Below are 11,505 nucleotides of genomic sequence, written 5' to 3' on the forward strand. Positions count from 1 at the left end.
AGGTTCCAAAGTCCAGAAATGATGTCCCTGACTATTTGTGCTTATTTTATAGCTGGTGGGGGCCAGTTTAGCTCAGTTGGCTGGACAGTTGGTTCGTGAGGCTAACAGCGCAGATTCAATTCCCGTACCAGCTGAGGTTATTCATGAAGGCCCCATCTTCTCAACCTTGCCCCTCGCCTGAGGTGTGGTGATCCTCAGGTTATATCTCCACCAGTCAGCTCTCCCCCCTCAAAGGGGAAAACAGCCAATGGTCATCTGGGACTATGGCTACTTTGCTTTTACTATTTTATAGCAAAGTAAATCTTTATTAAGGAGTAGGAAAGACAATGAAGTGAAATAGAGTTACATGTAAATTAGACAATGGCTTCACACAGCACTTGTAGCTTAAACTAGAGTTTTTCAAACCCAGGTCACAACCCGCGGGGTGTCGGGAGAGTTGCGGAGCGATCGGTCGTGGCGCTCCCGATCGCGGGAGAAGCGCCCAACAGCTGCGACTGGCTTTTAGGTTGAGAATGCCACCCGCGTCTGCCAGCAGCCATAGCATTCCGCGTTGCTCCACCCGATTGGCATCCAGATTATCCAATGGGTGATTAGCTTTCCTAATGTCACATTGACGTCTAATTGATCCGCTGATCAATAGGAGGAGGCGGTACATCCGGTGGTGGGATTGTTGGAGCTCGGGGCCTGTGAAGGACACAGAGAGCGGCCGAGTTAAGCTTGTGTGAGGGTTGAGAATGGTGCATCACGATGCTGGCAGTCAGCACCAGTTCACTGGCTTCCACAAGTACTTCAATGCCTACACCATCACAGGGAGGAGGAATTATGTGATAGCTACATAAACATGGATTGCAGCACATTGTTTGTGCTTCAACCTGAGATCCAAGAAGAAGTCACCAGCAGCAGTCACAGAAAATAAATTATGCGGTTTTCCTCTGGGAGAAGGTAAGTGGAATTTAAGCACCAGCATGTGAAATCTGTGTGAATGTTTGAAACCTCTGCAATCGTGTCACTAGAATGGTGTATTATAAGTTATCAGTCTTCACAAATAAAACTCAAGGGACACCATGTGCTGTTTAAAATAGAGAGAACACCATCCACATGCATGCCCTCTCAGGCAGATCTGGCTATACACATGCCCGTGTGGGGCAGAATGCCACCACCTGATATCAGCGCACTAACCCAGCACCGTCTCGTCCTAACGTCAGCCTGCTGTCCACTTACCGCCTCCTCCTGACATCCGCGTGCTGTCTCAGGAACAAATTTCATATTAGAAATTGCAAAACCTTCTTACCAGAAGTGGTGAGAGAGAGCAGGTCACGCTCGCAACACTTGCACTGATGTCACTTGATCCATACTTTGGGCGCAAAATCCTGAAGGAGAGGTTCCTCCATTTTGTAGCTGCCAACAAGCAAGCAACAGGAGTGTGGAAATAACTATCATGTGAGAGTACATTTAAGAAATGGGTGCTTACGAAATGTACCTTTAAGGAATGGGTGGTTATCAGTGATGTCAGAGTGTGGGTGGAGCTGGGCTGTCTTTCAGCTTTATACTTTTGTTTTAGGCTGTTAGGATGATACTGATCAGGATAGTGAGAAAGAGCGTCAAAGTGGGGATTTATTTAAATATGTACAAGAATTGCCAAGGTTTGACGAGAAGGAGGTAGAAGCCTTTTTCATTTCATTTGAGAAGGTGGCTAAACAAATGAAATGGCCACAGGACATGTGGGTATTACTGATTCAAACAAAGCTGATAGGTAGGGCTAGTTTGCATCACTACCGGAGGAGGTATCTGGGACATATGAGGAGGTGAAAAAATCCATCTTAGGTGCATGTGAACTGGTGCCTGAAGCCGACAGACAAAGGTTTGGAAATTTAAGGAAATAATTTGGTCAAACATACATGGAGTTTGAAAGGCTCAAACAGAGTAATTTTGATAGGTGGATAAGGGCTTTGAAAATAGGCCAAACGTATGAAGCTCTCAGAGAAATTATGCTTTTGGAGGAGTTTAAAAATTCAATTCCTGATGTAGTGAGAACTCATGTGGAAGAGCAGAGGGTCAAACTGCAAGGTTAGCAGCAGAAATGGCAGATGATTATGAATTAGTTCATAAATCAAAGCTTGGTTTCCAACATCAGTTTCAGCCTGTGAGGGATAGAAACTAGGGACATGAGAAATACTCAAGTGGTAATGGTAAAGGTGATCTAATGGGTGATAATAAGGAAAGTGTACCTCAGACTAAGAAAGAAATCCAGGAGGGTGGAAGAGACATGAAAAGTTTCAAATGTTTTCACTGTAATAAACTAAGCCATGTAAAGTCACAGTGTTGGTGGTTGAAGAAAAGCACTGGGAAGGCGGATGTGGTAAAACAGGATAAGACAGTGGGGTTTGTTAAAGTGGTAAAGGAAAGCCCAAGTGAAGCGAAGGAGGTGCAAAAGATTGTACAGCCTGATAAAGAGGTGATTGATAAGAAGGTGCCAGATCTCTTTAAATAATTTACTTGTGTGGGTAAAGTTTACTCATGTGTATCAGGAGGAGCAGGTAAAGAAGTCACAATTTTATGAGATATGGGGGCGAGTCAATCTTTAATGGTAAGAGATGAGGAGTTATGTAGTTTGGGAAGAATGTTGCCAGAAAAGGTGATAATATGTGGAATTCAGGGTGAGAGGAGTAGTGTTCCATTATATAAGGTAAGGTTGGAAAGTCCAGTGAAGAGTGGTGGAGTGGTAGTAGGAGTAATAGAGAAACTATCTTGTCCAGGAATACAGTTTGTCTTGGGTAATGATACAGCTGGATCGCAGGAGGGAGTGATGCCTACTGTGGTTGATAAACCAGTGCAAAATCAGACAACTGAAGTGTTTAAGGACGAATATCCTGGTATATTTCTGGATTGTATAGTAACAAGGTCACAAAGTCACAGGTTAAGACAAGAGGAGAAATCAAAGAGTGGAGATGAAGTTGAGGTGCAATTATCAGAAACTATTTTTGATCAGATGATTGAAAAAGAACAAGAACTGGTGGAGGATGAGGCAGATATTTTTAGTTCAGGAAAATTGGCAATGTTACAACAGAAAGATGTATAAATAAAACAGATGTATCAGAAAGCATATACAGAAGAGGAATCTGAGTGGATACCAGAGTGTTACTACCGTAAAAGTAATGTCTTGATGAGAAAATGGCGACCTTTACATGTGCAGGGCGCATGGCATACTTTACATACTTTGGGCGCAAAATCCTGAAGGAGGGGTTCCTCCATTTTGTAGCTGCCAACAAGCAAGCAACAGGAGTGTGGAAATAACTATCATGTGAGAGTACCTTTAAGAAATGGGTGCTTACGAAATGTACCTTTAAGGAATGGGTGGTTATCAGTGATGTCAGAGTGTGGGTGGAGCTGGGCTGTCTGTCAGCTTTATACTTTTGTTTTAGGCTGTTTGCTGCAGGATGTGTTTTAGTTTCGTTTTCAGTGTTGGAGCTGAAGCCAGATCAAGCCGGTGTATTGCTGTTCTCTCTGCCATCAAAAGACTATCTCTTGATCATTTGGTGAATTCAGAATTATAAATGTTCTCAGTAGTGAATGTAAACCTGATGTGCTTCTGTTAAAAGGTGTTTCTTTTGTCTTCTGAATGTTGTTTGGGAAGTTATTAAGCATTACTTAGTGTTGTATTCTTTGGGGGTTGTATTTGAATAAATGGTTGCTAAGATGTTCACTGCATGTTTTAAAAAGGTTAACTTGAGTTCATAGAATAAACATTGTTTTGCTTTAAAAAATACTTTTCCATTTCTGCTGTACCACACCTGTAGAGTGGGCCGTGTGCTTCCCATGTCACAATCTATTAAAGGTTGTGGGTCAGGTGAACTCCATGATACACTTTGGGGTTCTCTAAACCCTGGCCCATAGCATAACTGAAGATGGATTTGTAATAAGGAAGAGAGGGCCATAGACATAAACAGGCCAGGAACGCGCAACTGAATCTGCTGGAGAGAGATTTGCAGGAGAGTCCATGGCAGGACAAAGCAGTGCGAGCTCCAGGACCTCTGAAGAACAACCCATTAAGAAGATGTTGAAATAGGAATCAAAGCAGTATAAAGATGATTTCTTGAGGTATGGCTTTATTAATTGTGCCAATGCAAATCAGGTGGCAATGCCCGTGTGCGCTATGTGCAGGGAAGTACTCACAAATGAAAGATTAAACCCTCAAAACTTCAAAAGCATTTGCAGACGAAGCAGGGTGAGTTCGAGGATTTTCTCAGGATGCAGCGAGAGCTTTGATCATCAACTGAAGCCCTTAGCAGAAATGTAACATCGAATGACAAAGCAAGTGAGATTGTGAGGACCAAGCAGGCTCACCTGTCACATTGAAGGTAAGCAAATAAAAGTTGCAAAGTTCGGGCAAAGGTTGGACATTTGGTAAAAATGGGTTCCAGGCAAAAAAAGTTTGAAAAACACTGCTTTAAACAGCTGCAAACAATCTTAATTTAACTACCTTCAGAGCTTATGTTCCCACGTTCTACTTTGCAACAGTTCCCATATTTTTAAGATCTATAAAAGTTCAGTAACTTTTACCATACAGTGCTTCCAGTTCTCTTGGGATGCACTCTGAGTTCATTCACACTTCTTGCTCGGAGTTAACAAACTACTTGTGTAGTTGGCTGAGATCTAAAATGCGTACCTTCTTTTTTTCATAGAATTTACAGTGCAGAAGGAGGCCATTCGGCCCATCGAATCTGCACTGGCTCTTAGAAAGAGCACCACACCCAAGGTCAACACCTCCACCCTATCCCCATAACCCAGTAACCCCACCCAACACCAAGGGCAATTTTGGACACTAAGGGCAATTGATCATGGCCAATCCACCTAACCTGCACATCTTTGGACTGTGGGAGGAAACCAGAGCACCCGGAGGAAACCCACGCGGAGGATGTGCAGACTCCACACAGACAGTGACCCAAGCCGGAATCGAACCTAGGACCCTGGAGCTGTGAAGCGATTGTGCTATCCACAATGCTACCGTGCTGCCCCAGTTTCTCCATAAAAACACCCCTTCCCTTTGATCTCTCATTATCTCACCCAGTTCCTTTAGAACTATTCTCTCCAAAAATTGATACACATCATCTCTTTACTTTAGATTTCAGAATTTAAAAGAAAATCTATCTCCCTTTATCCGTACTTCACCTATGACACCATTCCTTCACCCATTTGTGTATCTAATTATTTGAACCACAAAAAATCCATTCAAATCTATCCTTGTTCCATAACGATCCTTACTAAATTACCTGAGGTAAACATCTGTTTGAAGTCCTGCTATGTTCGTTAACATATCACACTCACAATTTACCTTCACACTGTCACTCTGTCCCTTGCTTTAATTACCACGAGCATACCCTAACAGCTTAAAAAATGACCAGAATATTGCTAACAGAAAACTATTACAATTTCTTCGGTTTATCAGACAGATTTTCTTGACATTTATTTATGAATGCTATGTGTTCAACACCAGAGCTCAGGCTGAAAGAGGGAATATTGTTCGATATATGACTGCACTGAGTCATCTTGCTGAATCTTGTGAGTTTGGGCAACTGAAGGATATCAGAGATAGGATTGTCTTGGGAACGAGGGATCCTGTGTGAGAGCACACCTGCAGAGGTAAGAGAAACTTACGCAAGAAAGTTATTGATATTTACAGAAGCTCTGATGTTGCTAATCATCAGCTGAAGAATCTTGGATGGAAGAACTCTTGAGGCATTGCACTATGAAATGAAACGAAATGAAAATCGCTTATTGTCACAAGTAGGCTTCAAATGAAGTTCCTGTGAAAAGCCCCTCGTCAACACATTCCGGCGTCTGTTCGGGGAGGCTGGTACGGGAATTGAACCGTGCTGCTGGCCTGCCTTGGTCTGCTTTAAAAGCCTGTTCTTTAGCCCTGTGCTAAACCAGCCCTCAAAGGCATATGCTGAAAGGCAATCCAGACTTCCAACCATAAGTCAATAGAGAAATTAAAGGACAATTCACGGAAGGACCAGCAGAGAGATTAAGGAGAGATACAGTGGCAAGGCGAGGGGTGAGGGTGGGGGGAATGACATCACAAGAAGGAAAAATGAGTAGATTGATGGGATGTTAGACAATAATTCTGTGAAGAACATCTCTACACCCCAGAACAGGCCGGCGCCACCAAGTCTCAAGTCAAAATAATCATTTGCAACTGTGGGAATAATTATTCCAAAAAGGAATGATTACTCCAAAAAGAAAGCATCAGGTGGATGCAAAGTGTCAGATAGAAATTAGAACCATGTGCAACATCATGAGCTCATGAGCTTCGCAGATCTGTGTGGAGTTTCTCAAGATGGTGACCTGAGAATGAAGGTAAAATTGAGGCTCGAGGATGGAGTGATGCTGTCCCCAAGAGGAGAAATTCAGCTGTGGAGCACAACGAAAAGAAAGGAGATCTGCAGTCCCAGATTGTGGGCACTTAGCAAAATCTCCTGCTCTCAGCTAAAACAAGTCAAAGGTTTGGACTGGTAATCCTCCACATATCAGAAGAGATTTGCGTTATGTTATACGAGTCCAAGCCATTGACTGCTGAACAGATTCTGACAATTTACAAAGATGTTTTGACTGTCTTGGAATTTTATCTTGAAGGTGATGAAAATGTGAGGCCAATTCAACATCGTCCAGGGAGAGTTTCAGCTGCCCTCAAGTCCAGGCTGAAAGACGAGATAAAGTAACTGAGTGAGAAGTCGGAAACCCTCCAACACGATAAGAAGCAGAGGAAGCTGCTGGAGGACAAAGTCAGCAAGTGCGTGCAACAGCTCACTGAGCTTTCGTTGTGTCATTAGGAATGAGAGAGAGGATGTTACAGAGGCGACTTGGCAATGCCAGAGCCTTGCATGTCGCAGCGCAGTTGGTCCAACCTGCTCACAGGCAGCAAGAAAATGAGAGAGGAAGAATGCACTACTTTCAATTAAAAATCACTGATTTTCGGCCTAAAATGGTGTCCACAGAGGCTGAAGCGAAGAGCAAGGTGGAGGTATTGGAAGAGCTTTGAGTCAGCTGACAGAGGCCAGCACCTTGCGGAGCAAATCAAGTCGATCGAGGCACTGCTCGCGGCTGGTCAGAATAATGGAAAAAGAGCATTCATTTCCCAAGCAACCCAACGGGTAGAACGAGAGCAGCTGGGGGGCAGACGGAAGGATAAAGATGTTCAGATTACCACACTGACACAGGCGTTACTGCTGCTCACAGCAATAGCTGAAAAGCAAAAGAATAAAAACAATGACGCGCAGAGCTGAGATTGGTCCAGACACATACCAAAGGAATGCAGAGGGGCTTTTTCATTATCATAGAATTTACAGTGCAGAAGGAGGCCATATGTGCCCATCGAGTCTGCACCGGCTCTTGGAACGAGCACCCTACCCAAGGTCAACACCTCCACCCTATCCCCATAACCCAGTAACCCCACCCAACACTAAGGGCAATTTTGGACACTAAGGGCAATTTATCATGGCCAATCCACCTAACCTGCACATCTTTGGACTGTGGGAGGAAACCGGAGCGAAACCCACGCACACACGGGGAGGATGTGCAGACTCCGCACAGACAGTGACCCAAGCCGGAATCGAACCTGTGACCCTGGAGCTGTGAAGCAATTGTGCTATCCACAATGCTACCGTGCTGCCCTAGGTACTGCTCTTCTAGGAGGTGACTGTATTGTCACAACAGCTCCATAACGATTGGTTGCAAGAGTTCAAGTAGAGGGCCTTGGAATATCTGAACCAACAGAGCTCCCTCCAGCACAGACTAATTCCTGGGATGGCAGGACTGAATATGAAGAAAGACTGGATTGACTGGGTTTGTACACACCGAACGTGATTTTGGCACGGGGCTGCGGAGAATCCAGCTCCACAAGTGAACCTTCTTATTCCGTAACAGCCTCCCCGAACAGGCGCCGGAAGGTGGCGACTAGGGGCTTTTCACAGTAACTTCATTTGACAATAAGCAATTTTCATTTTCATTTCATTTCACTTAAGTTAAAGAAAGACGAAAAGCCCAAAGCAATGTACAAGCAGATTGTGACCAGTACAGATTGCTTCTTGCTGAGGCAGAGGGAAGGCTGAGAGAGCTTCAGAAAAGTGTGGAAGAGGGGGAGTATGTATGGAAAGGCAAGAAATTAGAGACTCAGGCACGAGTTCAGGAGGCACAAACACAAGCAAAAGCATTGGAGGACAAGCATTGAAGATGAAGCCAGAATTCCAAAACACGGAACAGACGAAGGAGCTGCCTACTGAATTGGAGGCACAGTTACAATACCAATGAGAATCTGTGCACGTGCAGTGCCAGAAATACTCAGTATTGAGCAAACCCCTAACAGAATCGCAACGCCAGCTTGATAGATGTACAGGGACACAGTGCGGCGCTTTCCCAGGTGAGGCAGCGCCTGTGAAAATGCGCGATAGAGAGTAAGTCCAGTCAACAACTGAGCATGTTGAGCAGGAGTCAGACAAGCTTAAAATACAGTTGGATGAAACCGTGATCAAAGAACAGACATTAAACTTGCAGGAAGAGCTGGAGAAGTTGAGAGCAGTTAGGAACAGTGTGACCTTTGATAGAGAGGATATTGTTCAACTAAAGAAACAGACGAGAAAGAACGAACAGTTTTTCTTTATTTATGTGTGATAATTATCTTTATGGACGATGTGGGATGAGTAACTTGAAAATGATAGGGCATTTAATGAAAAGAGGAACGTTAAATGTCTTTGTACAATGTGTCCTGGTCATCCCCTTGTGGATGTCTGATGTCACCTTATGTAAATAATGGTTTTGGGTAGTAGCCATTTTACACACTCGGAACACTAACTGAAACACCGATCTGCCTCTTAAGGCAAGGTTGCATCCTCTGATTCGAATTTAGCTGGAAGAATGCTAGAATTGATAATGACAGCACCTGTAAAAACCGGTTTGCTGCCAACAATCCCCATCCCTCTACCTCATTGGATAAGGATTGCTGCAGACCCTGTCTCCTACAAACACACACCTCTCTCCCTATAGCAGACTGAATGGAGATTTATGGGCAAAGCATGACTGTCCCCTCACTTCCCAGCCTAACAGGGAGCAGCAGCTCCAGTTGCAAAGGTTTTCTCATGTCTATGTGAATCTACTCTTCAAATAGATCCAAGAGAATAATTCTTGGTCTGTACAGAGTAAGCAAAGAGTAAAGTTGCGATTGGGCGGAGAATTGTGTGTTAGACGAAAATCGACGCTTGCGCCAAACGGGATGTCATACTCCAGCGCCTCAACAGCGGCATGAATGCATCCGATGCCGCATGCCGTCGTGGGCATACAAGTTGTACAGTATTCTCCGGGCCTCCCGCGATTCTCTGCCTCCACCAGGAGGAATTACCGACAGCAAGGTTCACTTGTGGGGCTGGATTCTCCGCAGCCCCGTGCCAAAATCGCGTTCAGTGAGTACAAACCCAGTCAAGCCAGTCTTTCTTCATATTCAGTCCTGCCATCCCGGGAATTAATCTGTTGAATCTTCGCTGGACACCCTCAATTGCATAAATGTCCTTCCTCAAACTAGGAGACCAAAACTGCACACAATACTCAAGGTGTGGCCTCACCAAGGCCCTTTATAACTGCAGCAAGACATCCCTCTCCTCCTCAAATCCTGTCACTATGAAGGCCAGCATGCCATCAGCTTTCCACACCGCCAGCTGTACCTGCATGCCAACCTTCAGCGACTGTTCCACCACGATATCCAGATCTCATTGCATGTTTCCTTTTCCTGAACTGCCAACATTCAGATATTAATCTGCCTTCCTGTTTTTGCCGCCAAAGTGGATAACCTCACATTTACCCACGTGATATTGCATTTGCCAAGTATTTGCCCACTCAGCCAGCCTGTCCAAATCACCCTGCGGCCTCTTTGCATCCTCCTCACAGCACACACTGCCACCCAGCTTAGTGTCGTCTGCAAATGTGGAGATATTGCAAGCAATCCCTTCGTCCAAATCATTAATGTGTATTGCGAACAGATGGGGTCCCAGCACTGAACCCTGCAGTACCCCACAAGTCACTGCCTGCCACTCTGAAAAGCACCCATTTATTCCCACTCTCTGCGTCCTGTCTCTATCTATGTCAATACACTGTCTGTGCGGAGTCTGCACGTTCTCCCCGTGTCTGCAAGGGTTTCCTCCGGGTGCTCCGGTTTCCTCCCACAGTCCAAAGACGTGCAGGTTAGTTGGATTGGCCATGCTAAATTGCCCTTAGTGTCCAAAAAAAAGGTTAGGAGGGGTTATTAGGTTATGGGGATAGGGTGGCAGTGAGGGCTTAAGTGGGTCGGTGCAGACTTGATGGGCCGAATGGCCTCCTTCTGCACTGTATGTTCTATGTTCGTATACTTAACCTCTCATTCCTTAGAAAATTAAATATATAGATATTGAGCGGGATTCTCCGACCCCGACCGCCGGGTCAGAGAATCGCCGGGGGGGGCGGCGTAAATCCCGCCCCGACGCCGCCCGCGATATTCTCCGGTCCCCCCAAAATGCCGTCGACGTGAATCGCGCCGCGCGCCTCGCAGAATGGCGAGGACCGGCACGATGCAATGGGCCCTGGGGCCGCCCCAATGCTCCGGGCCGGATGGGCCGAAGTCCCGCCGACGTGACCACAGGTCATGCCGCGTAATCGAACCACCTATTTAACGGCGTCAACCAGTCCTGCTGGTTGCTGCCGGCCAGCGCGGAGGTAGGGGTCGGTGTGGGGCGGCCGCCGGAGAGGGAACGACACAGCAGCAGTTAGTGGGGGGGGGGTCGCAGGAGCTGTTGGAGTGTACGTGCTGGGGTGGGGAGGGGCTGGGGAGGGGGGGGCTGGGGAGGGAGGGGGCTGGGGAGGGGGTTAGTGGGGGGCACATACCGGGGAGTAGAGGGGGGGGGGTTGGGGCGGGCGCGTGCCGGGGAGGAGAGGGGGGGGTTTGGGGAGGGTGTGTGCTGGGGAGGAGAGGGGGGGGGTTGGGGAGGGTGCGTGCCGGGGTGGAGAGGGGGGGGTTGGGGAGGGCACGTGCTGGGAAGGAGAGGGGGAGGGGTTGGGGAGGGTGTGTGCTGGGGAGGAGAGGGGGGGTTGGGGGGGGCGCGTGCTGGGTAGGAGAGGGGGGTTGGGGAGGGTGCGCGCCGGGGAGGAGAGGGGGGCCGGGGAGGGCAAGTGAAGGGGAGGGGGATGGGGTCGGGGAGGGTGCGTGCCGGGTAGGGGGATGGGGTTGGGGAGGGTGTGTGCCGGGGAGGGGGATGGGGTTGGAGAGGGTGCGTGCTGGGGAGGGGGATGGGGTTGGGGAGGGTGCGTGCCGGGGAGGGGGGGGGGGGGGGGGGGTTGGGGAGGGTGCGTGCCGGGGAGGAGGGGGAGGGGGGGTTGGGGAGGGTGCGTGCCGGGGAGGAGGGGGGGAGGGGTTGGGGATGGTGCGTGCTGGGGAGGAGGGGGGGTTGGGGATGGTGCGTGCCGGGGAGGAGACGGGGGGGGGGGGGG

At 47.4% G+C, this 11,505-nt stretch overlaps 2 pseudogenes; both read left to right on the forward strand.

The window, feature by feature from the left end:
• Positions 1–7,283, forward strand: part of LOC140387615 (uncharacterized) — a 52,660-nt pseudogene extending 45,377 nt beyond the window's left edge.
• Positions 7,284–7,309: 26 nt separating this feature from the next.
• LOC140387616 (ribosome-binding protein 1-like) lies at positions 7,310–8,667 on the forward strand (annotated as a pseudogene).
• The last annotated feature ends 2,838 nt before the right edge of the window (positions 8,668–11,505 follow it).

Source organism: Scyliorhinus torazame, chromosome 13 (genome assembly GCF_047496885.1).
Source record: "Scyliorhinus torazame isolate Kashiwa2021f chromosome 13, sScyTor2.1, whole genome shotgun sequence".
Taxonomy (NCBI): Eukaryota; Metazoa; Chordata; class Chondrichthyes; order Carcharhiniformes; family Scyliorhinidae; genus Scyliorhinus; species Scyliorhinus torazame.